The sequence below is a fragment of the Canis lupus genome, chromosome 7 (assembly GCF_011100685.1).
Source record: "Canis lupus familiaris isolate Mischka breed German Shepherd chromosome 7, alternate assembly UU_Cfam_GSD_1.0, whole genome shotgun sequence".
In the NCBI taxonomy this organism is placed as follows: Eukaryota; Metazoa; Chordata; class Mammalia; order Carnivora; family Canidae; genus Canis; species Canis lupus.
Genome location: NC_049228.1, coordinates 3,029,003 through 3,052,084, shown reverse-complemented (window position 1 = coordinate 3,052,084; position 23,082 = coordinate 3,029,003). Strand labels below are relative to the sequence as shown.

General features: G+C 38.7%; 1 long non-coding RNA gene and 1 pseudogene across 8 annotated transcripts in view; one reads left to right on the top strand and one right to left on the bottom strand.

Annotated features, from left to right (window-relative positions):
- The window catches only part of LOC102152898, a 167,042-nt gene that overhangs the window by 3,395 nt on the left and 140,565 nt on the right, over window positions 1-23,082 (bottom strand). For 7 of the 8 annotated variants that reach the window (XR_005361819.1, XR_005361823.1, XR_005361824.1 and 4 more), the window contains 2 exons: window positions 952-1,246; window positions 479-581 (listed from right to left, as the gene is read on the bottom strand). This is a non-coding gene — a long non-coding RNA (uncharacterized LOC102152898). Of the gene's footprint in view, window positions 1-478; window positions 582-897; window positions 1,247-23,082 lie in introns of those variants that run through there. The other variant, XR_005361822.1, reaches the window with a different exon arrangement.
- LOC106559011 lies at window positions 5,753-6,257 on the top strand (annotated as a pseudogene).

Sequence of the window (23,082 nt, the reverse complement as noted above, 5' to 3'; positions counted from 1 at the left end):
TGCTCTCAACTATTCATCTCTTAACTCTCACTCCTCTTTGACCCCCCTATACTCTAAATAATTCCCTCCCTGACAGCCTTCCTTGCCTACATGGACCAGGAAATCCCAGTTGTTAAACCTCCCCTCTAAATTCCAGGATGCCCTCCTAAAACACATAGGTGATTGGTAATCATCCCCCTTTGTTGCCTATGTGCTCGCTCATCTCTTTTCTCACCAGCATCCCATACACAGTATCCACCTTACAGAGCGCCCCCAACCCCTGCCCTGCAAAATCATCACAGAGTTCATCTGGTAGAGGGGGCAAGGTGGGGGGATGTCAATACAAATTCAGCCAGGCTATGACTCTGACAATAAAATGCAGATTGATGGTCTTTTAGACAAAGTGAAGCTGGTTGGTTTGCCACAGGTCTAAAGTTTAGAGATGGAGAACAGAGTTTAGACAGCAGGGAGAGAATTTTAACTGAGTTGGAAGACTCACTGAGACATCAAAACATCAGTTAGTCTTTTTCTTATCAGGAATTGTTTTTAGAGTAAAATCCAACCATCTGGGGGTTGTTTCAATGAGCTTTGCACTCCGACACCTAAAAAAAAATAAATCGGTTACTAATTAGAAGTGTTAGTTGAACACTCTTTAAAAATTCCTTCCAAAATTAATGAGGATGTATAGTGCACAAAGATGCACAGAGGGAGACAAGCAGCACCAGGAGACATCTGAACATCGTACATACGTGCAGCTGGTAAACAAGTTCACGACATGCATAAAAATGTCGATGGGGGTTATAACTTGTGAGAGCACCTCAGAGGGGCTCTACACTTCTGAGCAAAATCTTTAAAACTTGCCACAGACTTTCAGGTCTATTGTGATATTAAAGCAACTCACTATGCCTGCATAAACAGTTCATTTCATTTTCTCTTTAATTATACATTGTGATTGCTGAATATTAATCTCACCCTTTTAATGTCTATTTTTGTCTGGCACTCAGAGTTTTCATAAATTCTTCAAATTTGAAGCAGAGTCATCCAATAACATGCCACTAGTCCAACTACCTCTGGGTTGTTCACAGTCCATATGAATAGGAGGCACAATGGCAACAAGGGGACCTTGAACTCATGAAGTGTTTTATGAGTGATTCCCATTTCCAGAAAAAGTATAAATTTGTTTTCCAGATCCACTCTCTCTCTACATGTCCGTGATGAAAGAGGCAGGCGTTCTTTTATCTTACCGAGAGCTTCATTTTAGGGAAATCTAGAAAACAGAAGACAATTTGTAACAATGAATTTATGCTTCCCATATTAAATCACATTATAAAGTAAATTCCTGCACTAATCAGAAACCATGTAAAATGAATGTGGCTATGAAGATCACGACACTACTGCATGCTAATTCACTCCCAACCACAGGGCATCTAAACATGCCACGAAGCAATTTTTTTCTGTGCATTTATTAACTGCTAATAATTTACTTTTTCACTGATAATATATGAACATTTCATTCTGGTGAGTTCAGCTATCGTGTAGGTCCTGAGGTTTACCCTCCTCTTCTCCTCCACTGCCACATATAGAAGTGTCCATGGACCCAGTACCAAGCAGTAATGCAAGAAAGGCTTCTGGGTGGGTGCAAGAAAATTCTCTAACAGAGCACACGATCAAGAGGAAGGGGTATAGAGTATAGCAGAGTCAGACAGCTAAGAGTAACAGAAGGAATGGCTGAAAGCTTTTTTGAGTCTAAACTGTATGTCAGAGAAGAGGAAAGCTCATCTACGCCTTAGAATATGCAGACCACTTTCCAAATGCTTGGTTAAGTTCTTTGCAGTCTTTAAGGATTTGCAGACATAGTACTTTCATTACTAATAAATGGTTTGTATAATTAAAATAGTTTTTTAAAAGCCTTTTGAATTTCAAAGCACAGAGAATTATCCTCTGCATGATCCCAAATCAGAGCATTCAGAGAATAAGGCTGCATGTCAGGGCATAGATCATGTGCTTTATGATTGACTTAATCCATCTTCATATTTCCCTCTTCTACTTACTCCCAAACTGTATTGATCTTCTCTTTCCCAAAGCAAGTTACCCAGGTCCAGATCAGGCCTGTGTCTGCCAGTAACAGTTTCTCTAGGAGACAGTTCTATTTAAAATGTTTCATAGTCTTCCAGTTATTTGTTCATTGTTAGGGATGGTGGGAGAGACTACAATAGACAGGCAGCCTCAGCTGGCTTCTGGAAGTAAGGCTAGATCTGGTATTATTAAAAAGGATAGATGGTATATTCTATGCCCTATGGAAAATAGTTTGATAATACATCTTGACCCAGAACTTATTAAAAAATCCATTACCTTTTTAATTCAAGTTCATAATGCCCTTTAGAATTTCAATTTAGGCATTTCTTACCAAAATAATAGGTAGCTTTATTTCTGAACATGGGAAATGGAGTCTCTCATATTGACAACTCTCTAACACGAGGGTTATTCACTTACTATTGACAAATCCATGTTCTTACTCTCCACAAAAAAAAAGGGGTGGGGCTCATCTTTTCCTTAGGAGTAGACCTTAGATCAACTTTGCCATTTCCTTGTGTTAATCTTACAGCGGTGCACGAGTTCTATTTATTGCGCTGTTAATCTTTGCCTAACAGGACCTGGCTCAACCCCAAAGACTGCTCGTAAATCTACACCCCAAGGACAGTTTACTTTCAAAACAACTGTACACAAATATTGAGGAAGGATAGTGTTATGCATGTACCCTGGACGGGTATCATTTCATCTGCATTATCAAAGATGGTGAGTAGCTGTGGGAGACCCAGTGGCTGCCTCTCGCTGTGCATCAGAAGCAGTGACCAGGAACCAGACACCTGCTCCCCTCTTCAGGACACACTTACAAGACAAACACGTGCTCCATTAAAAATAACACCGCTCTGCTCTGACATGTTTTCTTCCTCTGCGCCTGGTTTTAAAACGCGCCTGTATTTGTGATGTTGGGCATGTTAAGCTATCATGTTACGGCTCTACAGTAAGCTCCCTGGAAGGCCTACTGGTAGGCTGGCACCTGGGTGCAACCACTCAGTGCTGCTCTGGCCTCTTAAGTGCAGGCCTTCCTCACCCATTATATTCCTGAGTCTTTCAGGTTCCTTCTTTGGTAACGGACTCCCCTTGCTCATAGCTGTGGCTAAAAGCAATTGAAGGCAATGCCAAGCCTTCCCTCTGTCCCGTACTATCTACCATCTGGGGGCCAGCTACTGAAGGCCTTCCAGAGTGGGTCGCCAGCCTTCTTTTAAAATTTTATGCTAGCAGAAAATTGTTTGTCTGACTGCTGGGCGTTTTCATAATTGTTCTAACTGACCCAAGGAACTAGTAGTTTATCTGGTCAAGAGACGCGGAATGACTACACAGGCTTTTGCTTCTTATTTCACGCTACTGTGGGCCACAAATTCAACAAATGTATGTAGTCAGCCAACACATGATTAGGATTTTTGGCACAGCCTGAAACTCTTCAAGAGGCTTCGATCCTTCACAAGCTTATTGCTATTAAAAAGAAAGCATCAAAACAGCAGGTACAGGTCTTAGGAGATTCTAGAAAACATGTAAATTATTTAAATGAGTGTAGCAAAAAATAAAAATAAAAAATAAATGAGTGTAGCAGTCTGGGGGGGAGGGAATTGGGAAAATTATATTTTATAAATACAATATTAAACTCTTTTTCATTTCTGGGGTTTTTAAGAATGGTCAGTTGTCTTTCTTTGTGGTTTAGCACCAGTCTTTCCCAGGGGGGTAACAGTAAAGAATATTTCCCCACAATTTCCATTTAGCATGAGTGCCCTAGGGGCAAGATCAATGTCTTTTTGGGAGGGAGGGAGTGCTTCAGACAGTTAGCACTTAGGGATACATTAGCTCATCTCAAAGGTTCATCATTAAAATGGTCAGAAAAAAAAGATAAAGTACCCCTTTGCCTTAATTTTTTTCTTCATCAGTGTTCTCATAATGTTGCACTATTACTACTGCTATTTATTAAAGAATGTGGTTTTCAACAAGTTTTTAGCCTTTTCCATTCTTTTTCCTTACAAATGTCCTTTTATTGTTGTTGAAGTGCAATCACTTACTTCCCTTCTAAGAAAAAGGAATTTAAGAAAATTTTTTTTTTTAAATTTTTTTTTAATTTTTATTTATTTATGATAGTCACACAGAGAGAAAGAGAGAGAGGCAGAGACACAGGCAGAGGGAGAAGCAGGCTCCATGCACTGGGAGCCCGATGTGGGATTCGATCCCGGGTCTCCAGGATCACGCCCTGGGCCAAAGGCAGGCGCCAAACCGCTGCGCCACCCAGGGATCCCGGAATTTAAGAAAATTAATGGAGTTATGTTTTTCCACTGTTTTTTAAATATTTTATTTAAATTCAATTTGCCAACATATAGTATAACACCCAGTGCTCATCTCATCATGTGTTGTTTTGCCACCATTAACTCAGAGAATAAGATAGTGAGAAATTTCCCAATAACTCTCTAGAGAAAGTCAAAAATAGGTAAGGTGCGCTGAGAGTAAATCTAGCTAAATTTAAAGGAGGCTTAAAGAATGGAAAACAGCATGGGGAGGAGGAAAACAGCAAGGACAGGGCAACCAGAGGTGGAAAGATGGCACGGCATGCTAGAGAGACTGGGAGAGGTTCTCAGGTATCAGAAAACATTCTTTATTAAACAAATATGCAAGACTAGCCAAACAGTTTAGAGGATAAAGAACATTCAGCTTCAAATTTCTGCGGCCCTGGAATTTAATATGTGTGCTATCAGATTTAGGAAACTAATAAAAAGGCAATTGACCAGCATTAAGTACAATGCTATAAATTGCTTTAAAACTGAATCCTTAGTTCAGCTAAAATAGTCTAGCATCAACATGAACAATTTAATTGGCAACATGGTAAATGCTGTGAAAGTCAGAAATACTCGTGCATATTGACAAGGAATACTTGGAAAGGAGAATGTAATTCGAAGACATTTCTTTAGGGTATCTTCACAAAGCATTCAGCAATACCAGATCTCACAAACCCAATCAAAACATTTCAGTCTAGGACATCCCTAGGTGGCTGAGCGGTTTGGCACCTGCCTTCGGCCCAGGGCATGATCCTGGGGTCCCGGGATCGAGTCCCACATCAGGCTCCCTGCATGAAGCCTGCTTCACCCTCTGCCTGCATCTCTACCTCTTTCTCTCTGTGTGTCTCTCTCTCATGAATGAATAAATAAAATCTAAAAAAAAAAAAAAAAAAAAAAAAAATTTCAGTCTAACCAATGATTTGAGTCATGGTACTGACGGCACTGTTGTAGGGTCTCCTGCAGCCATGTCTCAGAATCAGGGGCCCCAACGTCTGTGCACATGAGGATTGAGGACAATGGTATAGATGAGTCACGTGCCAGGTGGCTGAGAGGACAGTAGCCACAGCTAACTCTTGTATAACATTACTGTGAACTAGGGGCTCTTCTCAGCACTTCATATACCTATAAGCTCACCCAGCTGACCTAACGGCTCCATAAGATATATTTTTTTATTATCCTTATTTTCCCAAAAAGGACATGAACCTCCTATAGATTAGGTGGCTTACCATGTTCACACAACTAGTGAGCACCAGAGCTGGGATGCAAACCCAGGTAGGCTGGCTTCTGGGTGTGTGGTCTTTCCCGCTAGACCATATTGCTTTTGACATTTGTCATAATCCTTTCCTATAGCAATATATCTCTGGAAGCTAAAGAGTGAAGAAGACCCTTTCACGAAGATGGCGCCAAAGGCAAAGAAGGAAGCCCCTGCCCCTTCCGAAGCCGAAGCCAAAGCAAAGGCTTTGAAAGCTAAGAAAGCGGTGTTGACAGGTGTGCACCGTCACAAAAAAATGAAGATCTACACGTCACCTACATTCCGACGACCCAAGACCCTGCATCTCCAAAGGCAGCCCAAACATCCTTGAAAGAGCACCCCCAGGAGAAACAAGCTTGATCACTATGCCATCATCAAGTTCCCCCTAACTACTGAGTCAGCCAAGAAGAAAATAGAAGACAACAACACACTTGTGTTCATTGTGGATGTCAAGGCCAATAAGCACCAGATCAAACAGGCTGTGAAGAAGCTCTATGATACTGATGTGGCCAAGGTCAACACCTTGATCGGGCCTGATGGAGACAAGAAAGCATATGTTCGACTGGCTCCTGACTATGATCCTTTGGATGATGCCAACAAAATTGGAATCATCTAAACTGAGTCCAGCTGGTGATAAATCTAAATATAAATTTTTTCACCATAAAAAAAAAAGAGTGAGGAAGATAGGGGCACCTGGGTGGCTTGGTCAGTTGAGCGTCTGTCTTGGCTCGGGTCATGATCCTAGGGTCCTGGGATGGAGCCCCAACATAGGGCTCCCTGCTCAGTGGGGAGTTTGCTTCCCCTCTCGCTCTGCCCCTACTCTTTTTCTCTCTCTCTCTCTCAAACACATAAATAAAATCTTTATTTAAAAAAAAGAGTAAGGAAGATAATTTTTCATTGTCCTACTGACTTGCCCTCAATGCTACTCTTTATTGAAATTAATAATTAAATGGTTTACTTCACTGACAAATACTCACTAGAACGCATTAATGAGAAGTCTTATTACTAGCACTTTTTTCTCCAAAATAAATGTTAAATGCTGTGTGAAATGTATGTAAGGTAAGTTAATCCATAGAGCAAATGTATATAATGAGCTAAAGCAAATAAAGTGACATTTTATCCATTTGTTTGGGTCAATTACAGTTCTGTATAATTTACCAAAATTATGGGAGAAATGGAAGATGGAATAGAAAAGCAATTTCGCCTTTATACTGATAAAACATTATGTTTTCCTCTTTCTTCTAATCAAATCTGAGGTTATGTATCAAGCCCTTACCCTACTTTATAATCCATGTATTTATTGTTCCTCAAAACCATTCTAATGTACAGCTAACAAGTAACTTTTATCGCAGAGGCTGAATGTTGAGACCCAAGTTTCCAAGAAGGAAAGGACCATCTGGAATAAATAACGTTGCCACCATATTATCGTCATGGAAATAGCAATAAAAACCAATATTAGAAACATCAATAAATGTAAGTTTTCATTACTATTTGTCAAGGATTATGTAGGTATCATTTCAGGTAACCCTCATAACCATATTACCTAAAGATACTATTATCCTTCCCATATTTTACATGAAGGATTTTATTCAAAATCACACAGATAATAAATGGCAGAGGTGGATTTAGAGCTGGGAAATTTTCCTGGAGAGTACAGGCACTGAGTACCAAACTCTATTGGGTAGTGAATGGTGTGGGCTTTGACAGTGACTGACCTGTGTTGGGATTTGGCTGTAGCATTTATTAACTGGTAACCTCAGATAAATCTGAGTCTTCACTTTCTAATCTACAAAATGAGGACAGTAATAGCTACATTGCAGTGTTGTTGTGAGGATTAAATTAAATGATGTAAGTAAAGCCTATGGACACCTAGAACGTCCTCAGTAAATAAAAATATACCATTTATTGAATGTTTATTATATTCAGACTTTATGCTAAGTATTTTACAAACATTATTCACTTACTCTTCCACTAACTCTAAAAGGTAGCTTTTATTATTTCTACGTTATAGAAAATGGATTTATAGAAGCTATTCAATCAGCCCAGTGACACAGCAAGTGAGGGGCAGTGGAAATATAAGTCCTGATCCACACTGGTTATGTGGCACGGGGTCACTCTACCAGGTAATATAAAGTTCATTCTTTCACAGGACTGCTGGCACCGATGCTGGGAACCACCACTGCAGATGTAAATTTACCTGAGTTGACTCCTTCCTGTTTGTATAGAGATTTCAGTATAAATATCAATATCTCCACCCTACCTACTGCTGGAGACAATCCTCCTTAGGTCCCTCATGCTTCTGCACATCTTACAAAAGAAGCATTGCTTCCTTTCTTCTGGATGATCTTTCCAAGAATGTTTGCATAACAAGTAACTTATGAAATCAGAGACAGTGCTTCCCTTCAGGGGAAAAGGAAGATTTGCTTACAGGCAGAAAGAACGAAATAGTGTCTCCCCCAATGAAGCCAAGAACAGGCATGCTTACTGCCCATTAGAAGAGATGCGGATTCCCCAAATTTAAGGTCCCTCTCCTGTAAGATAACTCATTGTACGTGGGGGTAGTTCCTGGCCCTCTTCACATTGCCCTGGGGGCACAGAGGTGTCTGGGAACCAGCACAAGAAAAACAGTGGTTATCTGGTACTTCTATTGATATGAATAATAAACTTTCTTTTGACTCTAACCCAGGAGTCATGAAATTGTAGCGGCTAACTTGTTGGCTTGCAAGTATGGTAACATCTCCAACCCTCTGCAGTTCTTGAGAACCTTCTCGTCATCCCATCACACCCTAGAAATATGAGCTCAGTAAAAACAGGCTCTGGTCTATCTTGTTCACTGCGACATCCACAGTCATCTGAAACAGAGCCTATTCCTAGTAGACGCTATGTCTGTGGACTCCTGTACAATTAAATCAATTTCACATTAGAATGTTTTTGACTATTTTTATATTATTTCTAAAATAAAAATCTAATGACTATCTTTGATCATCTGTGCCAAAAATCATGTAAGAATGTGGAATTTTTACCATATGACTCATTATTTAAGAACTTAGGCGCAATGTGACTATACTTAACACTATTGACTTGAACACTTAAAATTGGTTGAGAGAATAAATTTTATGTTATGTCATTTTTACCATAGTTAAACATTTAATTTTTATTAAATAAAGAACTTAAACACCCCCAAGAAGTAATCTCTTTTTTTTTCTTTGAAGAAATCTCTTTACTATTGCATAGATCTTTGCCCAGAGATGTAGCCACATCACCTGGTACTGTTATCACCCACACCCTCCCTGTGACCCCTGAGCCTTTTATAATAAGGACTCAGGAAGCACTGGCTTCACTAGAAAACACCCTAGATCCTCCTTAGGGCTGAAACATTCTTCCCTATTTTTCCACTGGTCACCTTGCTCAGGTCTTGCTAGCTCTCATCCTGTTGTCTGTGGGAAATATGAAATACAGGACTTATGGAAAATATGTAATATGACATATGGAAACTCACTGTCAAGAGAAGAGTTCACTAAGCAGCAAATATATGCTTCACTCTAAGCAGGGTGCAAAATGAATCAAAGCTCACCAATACACCACAGACTTTGGGACATACTGCACAGCTTTGTTAACTGGATAGTAACTGGTAGGCATGAGCCTACCTGGGAAAGGATGTAGGCAAAAAGACACGCGGAAGGGAAAGATAATGAAAAAGAGAGAGCTCAAAAGAAGAATCTGGGATAGCAGAAAAGTCAAAGAATTTCATCTCCCTTTCTCAGAGGTATGAGTTTACTCACTCTGCTGTAAATACTAAAATTGATAGGCATTTAAAAAAATAAAAATTCCAAAGTGGGCCGTTTTCCCACTGAGCCCATATCTCCTTGGCCTCATTGCCTAGCTTCTCCAGCCATCTCCAATGATGTTTCCTGTGTTATTCTGGTAGGGCTGCCATTAAATACCACAGGCCTGGAGCCTTAAACACTAGAGGTTAATTTTATCACAATTCTGGAGGCTGGAAGTCAAAGATCAAGGTGTCAGCAGATTTGGTTTCTTCCGAAAGCTCTCTTCTCAGCATGCAGATAGATGGCTGCCTTCTCACTGTGTCTTAAGGTGGTCACCCTCTATGACTATATTGTCTGTGCCTAATCTCTTATTAGGACACCAGCCATATTGAATGAAGACCTCATTTTTTCCTCAGTTAACTCTTTAAAGGCCCTATCTCCAAACAGTCACATTCTGAGGTACTGGAGGGTATTTGTACTTGAACATATGAATCTGGAGGGATACAGTTCAGCCCATACATTCCCAATCAGAGTGACTAAGGAGTCCAGGTCCAGGCCTGGGTTATAGGCAGGCCTGTAGCACCTGTCAGAGTCTTCCTTCCATACAGATCTACTGCAGGTGAATTTTTTTCCCTTCTCTTTTCTGTTTCCCTATTTTTGAACTGTAACACATGCACCTAGATTGTTCTCTAGAACTTACTCCTTTAACAATTTCCCCTCCAGATCTAGCATGGGCAGACTGTCTCTCTTGTACTGAATACAATAAATGCAGATAGGTCCCATCATCTGCAAACACCACTACTTTTTCAGTCATCCTAAATATAAGCTGAGATAAGCCCAAGTTACTGCATATTTTGTTTATGGCTCTCTTCTAAAATGACTTGGATACTGAATGGTTCATGAGACAATCTAGATCTTAAATGGTTCATGTAAGAAATATTGCAAAATTAAATTTCTATCTAAATTAATAAATCATTCTGATAGGATAATTTAAATTTAGATTTATTAACAATTAAGCTAACTTACTGAGACATTTTATGGAATTGAAGATAACACAAGCCCAGCTATAGCAATGATATTATTTGCTATTAGCATTAGAATAGAATTTAGGGAAGCTGATTCCTTTATAAAAAAAAATAGTTTGCAGTCACAAGTATCAATTAATAAAGACTTGTGATCAAGTTGATGAATTTACCAGTTCACACATATATTTTTTACTAAGTCTGCCTTCATCTGGGAAGCTCAGATAAATAAAGGAAATTATTGATTTTTTTTCTCTTCACATAACATAAAATGTAGACTGGTTATTTGAAGGGAAGAACAGACGATACTCTGTATGTTCTATTATGTAAATTAATTATGTAAACTGTCTAAAGGAATTATACTGATGTATTTAATAATACTGCATCTTGGGATACTAAGTACTTAATGGAGGGGAAGAGAGAGTGAAAAGTGTGAAATATATACATAATGCCTTAGTTCCATTTGAGTAATCATGCAAAACAGAGAAAAATAAGTGCTATTAATTTTCTTAGTGTAATAGACATCCTTAAAATTAGTTTTCTTCTTAAGTAGCTAAGATATTTCTACTGCATTTGTAAATAACTTACAATTTTACTGGGTTGGGAGCAAGGCAAAGGGGAGAGTTGCAAAAGTTCCAAGAGACTTTGAGTTTCTGCCTTCAGGAAGCCTACTTCCCATGGTCTCCTGAACTGGTTTATCCCCTCTATCTCACCCTATAATGTATCCTGTTCTTTGTTAGGTGTTCTCTCTCCCCCACCCTTCCTGAAGGCACCACTAAAAAAGTGAGAGTTTTTGGAGCCAAAGAGACTTTTTCCTGAATCCCAGCTCTACCACTAGGTAGCTTTGTGACCTTAGTTAAGCTATTTAGTAACCCCTCAAAATTTTACTTTCCTCACCTGTAAAATACAAATAATAAAATAATTCTCAAAAATTATAGCATCCTTTTTTTTAAAAAAATTTTTACTTTATTTTTTTATTTATTTATTCATGAGAGACACAGAGAAGAGAGAGACAGAGGCATAGGCAGAGGGAGAGGTAGGCACCATGCAGGGAGCCCCATCTGAGACTTGATCCCGGGACTCCAGGATCACGCTGTGAGCCAAAGGCAGACACCCAATGCTGAGCCACCTAGGCGTTCCTAAAATTTTTACTTTAAATGTAATGTTCCATGACCTCCAAAGGTTTTGTCCAATACATCACTTTCAATTATTCAGGAACTGACCATCCCATTTATGGAGTGTTTTAAATATGTAATTTCTTCCATTTACTTTGCTTCCTGTTTCAATGTCAATTCTTCCTGTATCATATATCTTGTTAACTTGAAATATCTTGCTTATAACACAATGTTATAATAAATTTCATCATTAAGGAAGCATGTCAAAAGTAAGAATGACAGGGGGATCCCTGGATGGCTCAGTAGTTTAGTGCTTGCCTTTGGCTCAGGGCGTAATCCTAGAATCCCAGGATCAAGTGCCCCATCAGGCTCCTTGCATGGAGCCTGCTTCTCCCTCTACCTGTGTCTCTGCCTGTGTGTGTGTGTGTGTGTGTGTGTGTGTGTGTGATGAATAAATAAGTAAATAAAACCTTTAAAAAAACGAACAAAAAAAAAAGTAAGAATGACACTAATGAAAATGAAAAAAAGTAAATTACAGAAAGAACCAATTTGAACTACCCATCAAAGCTCTTCTTTTCTCTATGGGGCATTTGAAGATATTTTCATTTTCACTGAACATTTATATAGTTGCTGACTTACATGACCTAGACCCAAGAGGAACTCTGGTCTCCATGGATTCAAACGAGAGAGTATCAATGAAGCTGTCAAACACTATTCTCACTCCAGGTGCAGAAGCTAGATAGATCCACACAAACCAACAAGCAGCTACAATGCAACCAACCCAAGAAATGACCTTGTTTCCCAGCATCACTTCAAGATGGCACATGGTGGGGTACAAGACAAAGAACAAGTGTTAAAGGGATTGTGACCTTCACCCAAAAGTAAAACCAATTCCCTATGAAATGAAAATTCTTAGCTGATGATATAAGTAGCAGAGAGGAGCCCCCTACTGTCTCAGAATGCTGTCTTCCCAATAGCTGTGGCTCCTTCCCAGGTATTGGTTGACTTTTTTTCTTTTTTCCAGGTATTGGTTTCAAAAAAAAACCTTACTTTTTTACAATTTTAAAATCAAATATCTGTATTTTATTACCTAAGTAACTCATGCTTAGTTTATATGCCTCTCGTCTTAAATGTAGGCATCTTGCGCTTATCTCTAAAACTGATGTTATCGTCCTTATTTTATGTATCAGGTGAAGAAATAAGTTCTTCCACGCAGAAGCAAACCTGTCTGAGTCTTGCTCAGAGTTGGTAAGTAAGGATGAAAGAGCTCCCCTGTGTGGTAGGCCTTCACGCTCATCATAGGAAGACATTCAATGTAAGGTCGGTTCCTCTGCAAACTAACCCAAAAGGCTTAGTGGCCAAGCTAAACAATTTCTTTAAAAGACACTTCACAACACAAACCCTCAGTATGGTGCCATAGTAGCAGTCCAACACAACACGCCATTGAAGTAGTGTGGTCTACAAAGGGGAACTGGCTGGAGCTGGAAGGAGCCTGAGTTATCATCCCAGGTCCATTATCTGAAGAGTGGCTGACCTTGGAGAAGTCAGTCACTTTGACACCAAGCCTTCTTCTAAAATAATGAAATCATGGAAATTGCCCTCTAACTTACATTGGTGCTCTAAGTGAAAATGCAATAACCTTTGGGAAAATAAGTTAGACTCTAAGGAAGAAAAGAGCTCTGTAAATCCAGAGTTCTAATACAATTAACCAGTATATATTGATGTTATTAGATACAGGTTAAGTAAACAAAATCCTGTACCTGGCACCATCTAGGATACCTTATGAAAAGGGTTATAGAGAGTCTTTCAAACTCCAGATGAGTTGAAATGACCTGAAAGTGTCTCAACAGAGTTAGGAGTTATTTTTCAAATTTGTATTTAAATCCTATTAGTTAACATATAGTATAACTTTGGAGTCAGGAGTAGCATTCAGTGATTCAACATACACACCCAGGGCTCATCATAACAAGTACCTTCCTTAACACCCAGCAACAGAGTTTAAAGAGTGATAGGATAAAGTGCAATACTTATGAAAGAGTCACAAATTCCAGATGCCCAGTAGGAACTATACTCTAAATTCTCCACCAAACATGCAATTTCCTCACTGGGAGGGGAACAAAAAGGGAACTCAGTATATACTTGATTGCTTTGCAGCTCTTTACATGAAACTCCCCAATTTCCAGGCTGATGTATTTAAGACATGCTATGCACAGTCTGGTGCCATTTGGGGGTTTGAAGGAGCACTCATTAGAGGTACTACACCATCACATTCAACCCATTATTACACAGGGAGCACCTTCTTTACAAGTGGTGCTTTGGCATAATAGGATAATATAATCTGGCCTAGTACAAGACTTGGCAATCTTTCAGAAGTCGGGGTGCTAAATTGCCAACCAAAGGCATTGAGGAAAGAAGGATTTCAACTAGAGAAAGCAACAAGCATGAGGAAGATCCCACTGCTCAGAAACACCTCACTAGTTAGAGTTTCATTTATATCAAATGTTCTCCTTTTGAAATATAAATATTCCTTAAGAAGTCACTTTGATCAGTTCCATTTCTGGCTTGCTATAGATGGATCCCAAACTGGGAGTTTTGCTCAGGGACTATGGAGTGAGTAGAAGATCACCTGGAACATGAGTCACTTTGGAAGCAGTCTGACCTGAAGAGCATAATACATAGGGACTCATGAACAGCCAAAGATAACAAGGAAAGGAGGCACCAGACAGAGGAAGGGGATATCGAGCCATGGGACACATACTTTGCTGATCTGGCAACGTTTCCTGGTACAACCAGCCAGGGACCACAGAGAATAATTCCCCGTGACTCCTTGGTCTCCAGTGCAATAGGATGCGGACTCCTAATATGAGGACACAAGGTTAAGGGTTCAAAGGCATGGGCTTGGGTCTCTCAGAATGAACTATCCACATTTCTTCCATCGGTCTCATCCTATACCTTTGCCAGGTAGAATGGTTTAGATTTGTTTCTGCCGGAGCTACCTGTGTGGCTCTGTGGCTGACTGTCTGCCTTTGGCCCAGGGCATAATCCTGGGGCCCTGGGATCAAGTCCCACATCAGGCTCCTCACAGGAGGCCTGCTTCTCCCTCTGTGTCTCTGCCTCTCTCTGTGTGTGTCTCTCATGAGCGAATATATAAAAATCTTAAAAAAAAAAAAAAAGAAAAAAAGATTTGCTTCTGCCTACCTTACTGGGGTATTCTAAGAACAAATGATTGGAGTTCTTTGTGAACCACATTTGGTGCCAAAATCTGAACAATGCTAGAAATTTTAAATAAGTGAAAAATCCCATAGGTGACCAAAGTTTTTGTAACTTCTTCTAATAAGAGTAGGCTGCTTATGTGCATGTTTTTTAAGAAATAAGAGTCTTGATGCCTACAAACTTAATGTTCCTAAAAATATAAAATTGTCCTGTGCCCAGTAGAAAGCAAAAATAATTTTAGTAGAGATCTAGAACTCTTTCAGAGTAGTTTAAGAAAAGGTGAGCGGTAGCATAGGATTGGTTACTCCAAGCCAGGTGGATCCCTAAGATAATATTCATTAAGTCATATAATCTCCCCAGCAACCCAAAAGGAGACTGCTATTGGGATGCCCATTTTATAGGCTAGGGGACTGAAACATAAAGAATATCTGCTCTAGGCACCATAGCCAGTATATACTGAAGCCAGGATCCATTTTCCAGACAGTGTACCTCAAAAGCCCACACTCTTTACAAGGAGTGGGCAGACTTTTTTCATCAAGAGCCAGACAATAAATATTTTCAACTCTGCAGGCCGTACAGCCTCTGTCACAGCTATTCCATCCACCATGGCAGGGGGGTAAGCAGTCATAAAGATGTAAATAGGCCTAACTATATCAATAAAGCTTTCTTTACCAGAAAAAAGGCAGGTGGATGACGAGATTGGGCCTGTGGCTGTAGTGTGCCAACCCCTGCTCTTAACCCGTTTATGACACTGCCTCTTAGAAGGAATATATCATTTCACTCTGAAAACCTGAAATCCTTTGGTTGCTTCCGTATTTGGCACACACTGACCTCCTTGCTATCCTGTTTAGTAGCTCAGGATGATGACACACTGAAAATATATGCCTCCCTTTCACTGAAGCTTAGGTTTTAGCAGTTACCGCCATTTGGGGTATCTATCAGGATATCCTGTAATAGATGTCTCTAAAACTGAAGCACGGAGGCTAGATTCCGTACCTGCATGGTCCTCTGAGGCTCTTAACTAGCAAGGAAATCCACTCTGTGGACTCAAAAAGCTGCCCACGTAGAGCATCCAGCTTGGTTGTTAGGGTGTTTGTTTCTAAAGATCAAGCGACAATGTAATGCCGTCTGCTGATCCAGGACAGATGTGAGGATAAAGTCTAAGCTGAAAACATTCCCGGAGAACTTAAACTAAGATCAGAGGCATTTCCACCAGGCATGTGGCAAGTCGGAGTTTGGAAAATGTGCTGTCTTGTAGGAAATCCGTGTCCCCACTGAGCTCCCCACCTTTGACACTTTACAGCTGCAATGGGAGGAGGTCACATTTACAAGTAGTGTTGACCTCGTTGTCAAGGGAAGTAAAGCAGATTTGGTTCCACTCTCCATCCCTTAACCTGACAGGAGGGAAAGGGCTTCTGCAAAAAATCATGAAGCCGACCCCAGTGTGCTTCCTGCAATTTGGCGTTGTATATTTATATCCCTATTCTTTACTACTACTTCTTCTTTGAAGATGGTTGTATTTGTTTTGTTTGGATGCTGCACTATATGCCCAAGTGTCAGAGAAACCAGGCATTAACAATGAAGTGTTCATGATGATAAACTAGCCAAGATATTGGCTAATCTACTTTCCAATTCACCTGTTCCTAAATCACGATATTAGTATTCAAGTGTTACAGCTAGGTTGGTGGTTTTATTTGCCCTATTCACATTCTATTCCTCCCTCCCTCCCTCTCTCCCTCTTTATCTCTTATTCACTACCTGGTTACCTTGTTTCTATAGCTACTAATAGCAGAGCTACCCTCGAAACTATAATGGAGTTTGCCTCTCTCATTCTTATTTTAAAGAAAATAGAAAATTGAGTACTTTAAAACTTAGTGAATTCCTTTTAATTGCTGTGCTTCTGATGGAAAAATCTACTTCACTGTGCCTGATTTTCTATCATTTGAAATGGGGCTGCCATCATATCCACATTTAGACTATGGGACGGATAAAGTTATCTTTTCTTGAACTGAATTCTGGAAAATAAACAATTGTTCTCATTTCCAACAGAGACTGGTAGACGATGAAACCCACATGTATTTGCACAAATCTTTCAGATATCACTCTGAATTAAGGGAAAATATGTGATAGTTTGAATTTGGCAATTTCAAATTCCAATTAAATGTTCTTTTCTCTTTTTAAGTACCACTATATGTATTACAAATAAAAATGTCCCGTTTTTGCCTGGAAGGCAGAAAATAGTTTAGCAAATTTATGGTAAAGCAAATTTTTTTCTATCGATCAATCCCTAGAGGGGCATTAACTACTCTTAAGGGAGCTTACCACAGAAGATGGCATAACAGGCGTACACAAAAGACAGAGTAAGAATGCTGAGGAGTGGAAGAGGAAATGGAACACTTTAACATTACGTCCTGGTCATACCAAGGTCCATTGACCCCGTATTCATTCCAGATAATTAATTTACAACACATTAAACCTCAATGTGAAGAAGGCTGTTCTGCATCAATTGCATAGGAATAAAAAGTGTTATTGATTTAGGATTTCTATTGTATCGTGTACTGACAAAAACGACGACAACCCAGTTTTATCTCAAAGACAGAACAAATCTCTGCTGAAGGACAGAACTGCTAAGTAAGTGCGCTCGAACACACTTAGCCGAGGTAACACTGCCTGAAAGGAGTTCTGTACCACGACCTGGGAAGGATAATTAGGAGTAACCAAGGCATCTAATAAATATTGATAAATAAGCACTCTAGAAATCAAATTTGGGGGTGTGATAATGATCTTCTTTACAGGAAAGGTCTAAAATAGCCCTTTGCCCTCTGCCAAATCCAACCATTAATATTTATTAAATAAAATATGAGTGTACCATTAATTTTAAACAACTGACATGAATCGAAGCTGTCTTCCTCTTGAAGCACAGAAATTATAAGGGTGAGGTGAGGCCACACAAGCCTCATGTTGTTTTGAAGATACTGAAAACCCAGTCATCAATTTAAAAAGCCAATTGGCCTCATGAACTAGTACAGCTAGCAAATGAGGGTAAGAATAAACGATGAGTAAAATTGTTTTGGTTCAACTCCTGGATGACCAAGAGCAAGTCACTGAACTTCTCTGAAGCCACAGTAGTCACGTCTATATAGCAGAAATAATAATGCCCACTCTGTTTGACTCACAAGGCCAATGACAGGAATAAAGGAGATAATACATGTGAAATTGACCGTATTATTCGATTCTACTTAAATATGTGATTGAAGTTATTTTGAGAATTGATGTTTAAGAAGAATGTAGTAACAAGAACTTCTTTTAAAGGTAATACAATCTAATACAACATCTTCATTTAGCCTGAAAGGACTTATTTTAGGTTGAAAAAGTAGGACAGGGCAGTGGTGTCCATACTAGTGGCAGAGTAAAAAATAAAGTTATAAAAGTTCTAAAGTTCTAAAAATTATACCTTAAGAGTTCAGATACCCATTACTCCATGGGTCAGACCAACATGACATGAGTCCTTACTCTAACTCAAGGGCCTCTAGGTATATCAAAGGACTCCAGCACATGCAATATCCAACACATTCTTTCTTGTTTTATAGCCTGCCTGCCCAAATAACTTTCCCACATCTAGCATTTTCACATCTACAATAGAAAGTTGATAAGACCATCTGTAAGTGTATTGATTTATTACAAGTTCTTCATATAATGAAAATAGGATTGCTATAGAACTACATTGTCCAATATGGTAGCCACTAGCTACACATGAATATTTAAATTTAAATTAATTAAAATGATAAAATTAAAATTTTAGTTCCTCAGTCACAATAGCCGTATTTCAAGTGCTCAAAAGCTACCTGTGGCTGGCTAACGGCCACCATATTGAAGAGTGCAGATACAGAACATGCCAATCCTCACAAAGTTTTAGTGGTCAGCATTACTACAGAGGGTCTTTGAAATCATAATCTCAGCTCAGCATCTCCAGGTATTTAGCCTCATCCATTTTATGGCAGTAAGTTACTTTCATACTTTGCTGAGTAATGCTGCAAGTCCTGCTCTTCCAGCTTCTCATAGCCTGAATTTCTTAGGGATCGTGAAACAATTAAATTATCTTGTTTTATCTTATTTTTGCTGCCATTCTCAGCACCTGGTTAGAGAACCATGGATATGAAAGTAGTAACATTTATGCAGTGAGAAAACTTAGAAATATAAAGAGGCAAACAGAGTAAATAAGGGACCTTCCTAGGTTTTCTGGGATCTATCGTCTCTAAATGGGATCCTTAAACTTAGGTGATTTCTCTATCTCTCCTTGCTTAACTAAATTAATTTTGTAAAATGCTATGTCTACTTTTCTAACAAACTCAGTGAAATCACAAAGGAACTGTATAATTTGCAGAAAGATAAGTCGATATGTGATCAAGGGAACTGAGAGGACAGGCTCATTAAAGTACCTACTGGTCCATAAAACCAAATGAAAGCATAGCTGTTGGCATAACCAGAGTGAACAATTTAAGAGTGAGCAGAAGACAGCTAGCATTTACTAAACACCTAGTATGCATTTCACAGTAATCCTGTAAAGTAGGTAGAATAAGTCCTATTAATAGAATAGAAAGCTGATGTTTACAGTATAATTTTCCCAAAGTTATACAGCTATTAAGTGATGTATATATCATTTAAATCTACATCTATCCAGCTTCAGGGATCTGAAGGATCTCAGGGAATCTCAGTTCAGGTCTTGATCTGAGGATCATGAGTTCAGCTCTGCATTGGGCTCCATGCTGGGCTACTTAAACTACATACATACACACATACTTCCAAAAAGAAGATCACGGGATCCCTGGGTGGCGCAGCGGTTTGGCGCCTGCCTTTGGCCCAGGGCGCGATCCTGGAGACCCAGGATCGAATCCCACATCGGGCTCCCGGTGCATGGAGCCTGCTTCTCCCTCTGCCTGTGTCTCTGCCTCTCTCTCTCTCTCTGTGTGACTATCATAAATAAATAAAAATTTAAAAAAAAAAAAAAAAAAAAACAAAAAGAAGATCACTGTCAATAAAATCTGAGATTTCTGCCTTCTAATCACGGGTAAAATCAAGACTTAAGACTTTCCTCAGAGAACAATTGACATAGAATGAAATAGTAGTAAATTCTATGCAGACTGAAGCAGAGAAAGAAAGAAGACTGGAAAAAAAAGTAACAAAGCCTTAATAAATAATATGTGGAATTATATTAAGTGGTCTCACAAATAAGTAATTGGAGTCCCAGAGAAAGGAGGAGAACAAAAAAATATATTTGATGAAATAGTGGCAGAATGTTTTTTACAAATTTGATGAACACTGCAAATCCACAAAACCAAGAAACTCAATGAACTCCAAAAGAAAACAACACCAAGGTACATCAGAGTCAAAAAGATGAAAATCAGTGAGAGGACAGAATCTTAAAAACAGGAACATACAAGAGAACAAAGATCATAATAACCTCACATTTCTTGTCAGAAACAATGCAAACTAGAGGATAATGAAACAGCATCTTTAAAGTACTGAATTTTTAAAAAATCAACTTACTATTCTATATCCAGAAAACATATCCTTCAAAAATGAAGGGCATGGTAAAAATCTTCATGTCATTACATTTGACAGTGATTTCATGAATATAACACTGAAAGCACAGTCAGCAAACAATAAAATAGATAAATTGAATTTCATCAAAATTAAAACCTTTTATGTACCAAGAGATACTACCAAGAAAGTAAAAGAATAACCCACTGAATGAGAGAAAACATTTGCAGATCATATGGCTGATAAGAAATTAATATCAACACAAAATGAAATCTTAAAACTCAATGAAACAAAACAACACAATTCAAAAATAGGCAAAGGACCTGAATAAACATTTCTCCAAAGAAGATATGCAAATTATCAATACATACATTAAGAGGTAATTAACATCATTCATCATTAAGAGAATATAAGTCAAAACCATAATGAGATACCATTTCACACCTCCTAGGATGTCTGTAACTTTTTAAAACCAGAAAACAACACGTGTAGGCAAGGATATGAAGATACTGGAATCCTGTGCATTGCTAGTGGGAATACAAAATGGTATAGCTGCTACAGACAACAGTTTGCAGTTTCTCAAAAGGCTAAACATAGAATTACCATATGACTCAGCACATATCCAAATGAATTGGAATCAGACACAAACAGGTGTTTGTACCCAAAGCATTATCCACCAAAGGCGAAAGGTAAAACAACCCAATTGTCAATTGACAGATGAAAGGATAAACAAAACTTTTCTATATATACAATGGAATATTATTTGGCCATAAAAGGGAATGAAATTTTGATATGTGCTACAACACGGATGAGTCTTGAGAATATTATGCTTAATAAAATAAGTCAAATACAGAAGGACAAATACCATATGATTCCACTTACATGAGGTACCTATAATAGGCAAGTTCTTGGACATAGAAAGTAGAATTGAGGTTACCAGGAATTGCGGGAAAAATCGAGGGGAAGTTATTATTTAACATGTACAGAGATTTTGTTGGGGATGATAAAATGGTTTGAGTTTAGATAGTGGGTGATGTTACACAACATTGTGACTATATCTGATGCCACTGAATTATTAAAATGGTAAATATTGTACATATATTTTACCACAATAAAAAAGAAAAATATGACCAAATGAGACAATTTAGATGAGCAAAAAGAAGTAAAAAATCAGTTATAATCCCCTCATCTGAAGATACCTACAGTTACATTTGGAAGTGAAATCTTTACTTTTATAATTCACATTTATAGGTTTAACAACAAAAATGAAAACATACGCTGTGTATGAATTTTTTTATTAAACAATTAAAAAACAATGTCCTCAGATCAGTAAAAGCTGAGAGAATCGGCTATCAGCCGACCTGTACTATAAGAAATGCTAAAAACAGTTCTTTAGCTAGAAGGAAAAGAACACGTGATATAAACTTGGATCTACACAAAAGAATCAAAGGTGCCCAAAAAGGTAAATATGTGGCAAATATAAAAGACAATTCTTCTCATTTTTAATTTCCTTTAATTAGAAGAACTCACTTTGAATATGTTAAACCAAAAATACACAAACTTGTGCTACCCCATCTGTCCATTTGCGTGCCATTCATTCATTCATTCACTTACTCTTCCAATAAATATTCTGGGAGAACCACTACATCAGGCACTGCCTGCTCAATGGAGAATGAAACAGAGAAGATCCCTGTACTCAAAGACCTTTCAATATATGGGGGAAAGCCAGTTACTGTTTACAAACACATACGTGAAAATATAATTAGAAAATGGAATAAAGGGGCAGCCCGCGTGGCTCAGTGGTTTAGCACTGCCTTCGGTTCAGGGTGTGATCCTGGAGACCCGGGATCGAGTCCTGTGTCGGGCTCCCTGCATGGAGCCTGCTTCTCCCTCTGTGTCTCTACCTCTCTCTCTCTGTCATGAATGAAAAGAAAGGAAGAGAAGAGAAAGAAAAGAAAGAAAAGAAAAGAAAAGAAAAGAAAAGGAAAGAAAGAAAGAAAGAAAAGAAAAGAAAGAAAGAAAAGAAAAGAGAAAAGAAAATGAGATAAATGCTATGACACTGAGAAAGAGAATAAAATGCTGGGAGAAGAAAGTGGAAGAACTGATTCCAGTGCCTCCTCTTCTCCCATCCTGGTTCCCACTTCATGGTCCAGCAATGTCAATGCACTTTGTAGTGCGCTCACTTTCCACTCATTTTCTCACTCATTATTGCTCTTCTCAATCTGTGTACATGGGCTGTCTCCATTTCCTCACTTTACAATTCACTCCTCACTCTTCTCAATTAGGTTTTAGCCCTACCACACATATTCTTAATAAGACAATGTCTTAGGTGGATTCCCCAGAAGCAGATCCCGAGATGGGAATTCTTGTGCCAATGATTTATTCATGGGATGCTCTCAGAAAAAGGGAATGAGAGAGGTATAATTGGGCAGAGGGGAAAAAGTCTAAACAAGAATGTCATCTCAACTGGAGACTAGCTTTAGCCAAGTCCACAGGGAGTCCTGTGAATTGCCCCACAGAGGCAAAAGAGATGGGCTTCTCTACCTTCATGTCAGTCAGTCAGTGGTGGTAGGCTGCATAAAGTGGAATCTGGGATGGTATACTGAAGCTGGCTTGTATGGCTGGTGAGGGCCAATTTTTAAATTTCTCAAAATTTTGTAAGCTGGTTGTTAAACACAGCTGCTATTAGAAAGTAAATTATATAAATTTACAATTAAAGTATGTTAAAAAACAAAGGTAATAAAATACTCAAAATGAATCACTTCAGGTGCCCTTATTTTTTATATTTATCCATGTTCTTGAAGTCAATTACATCTA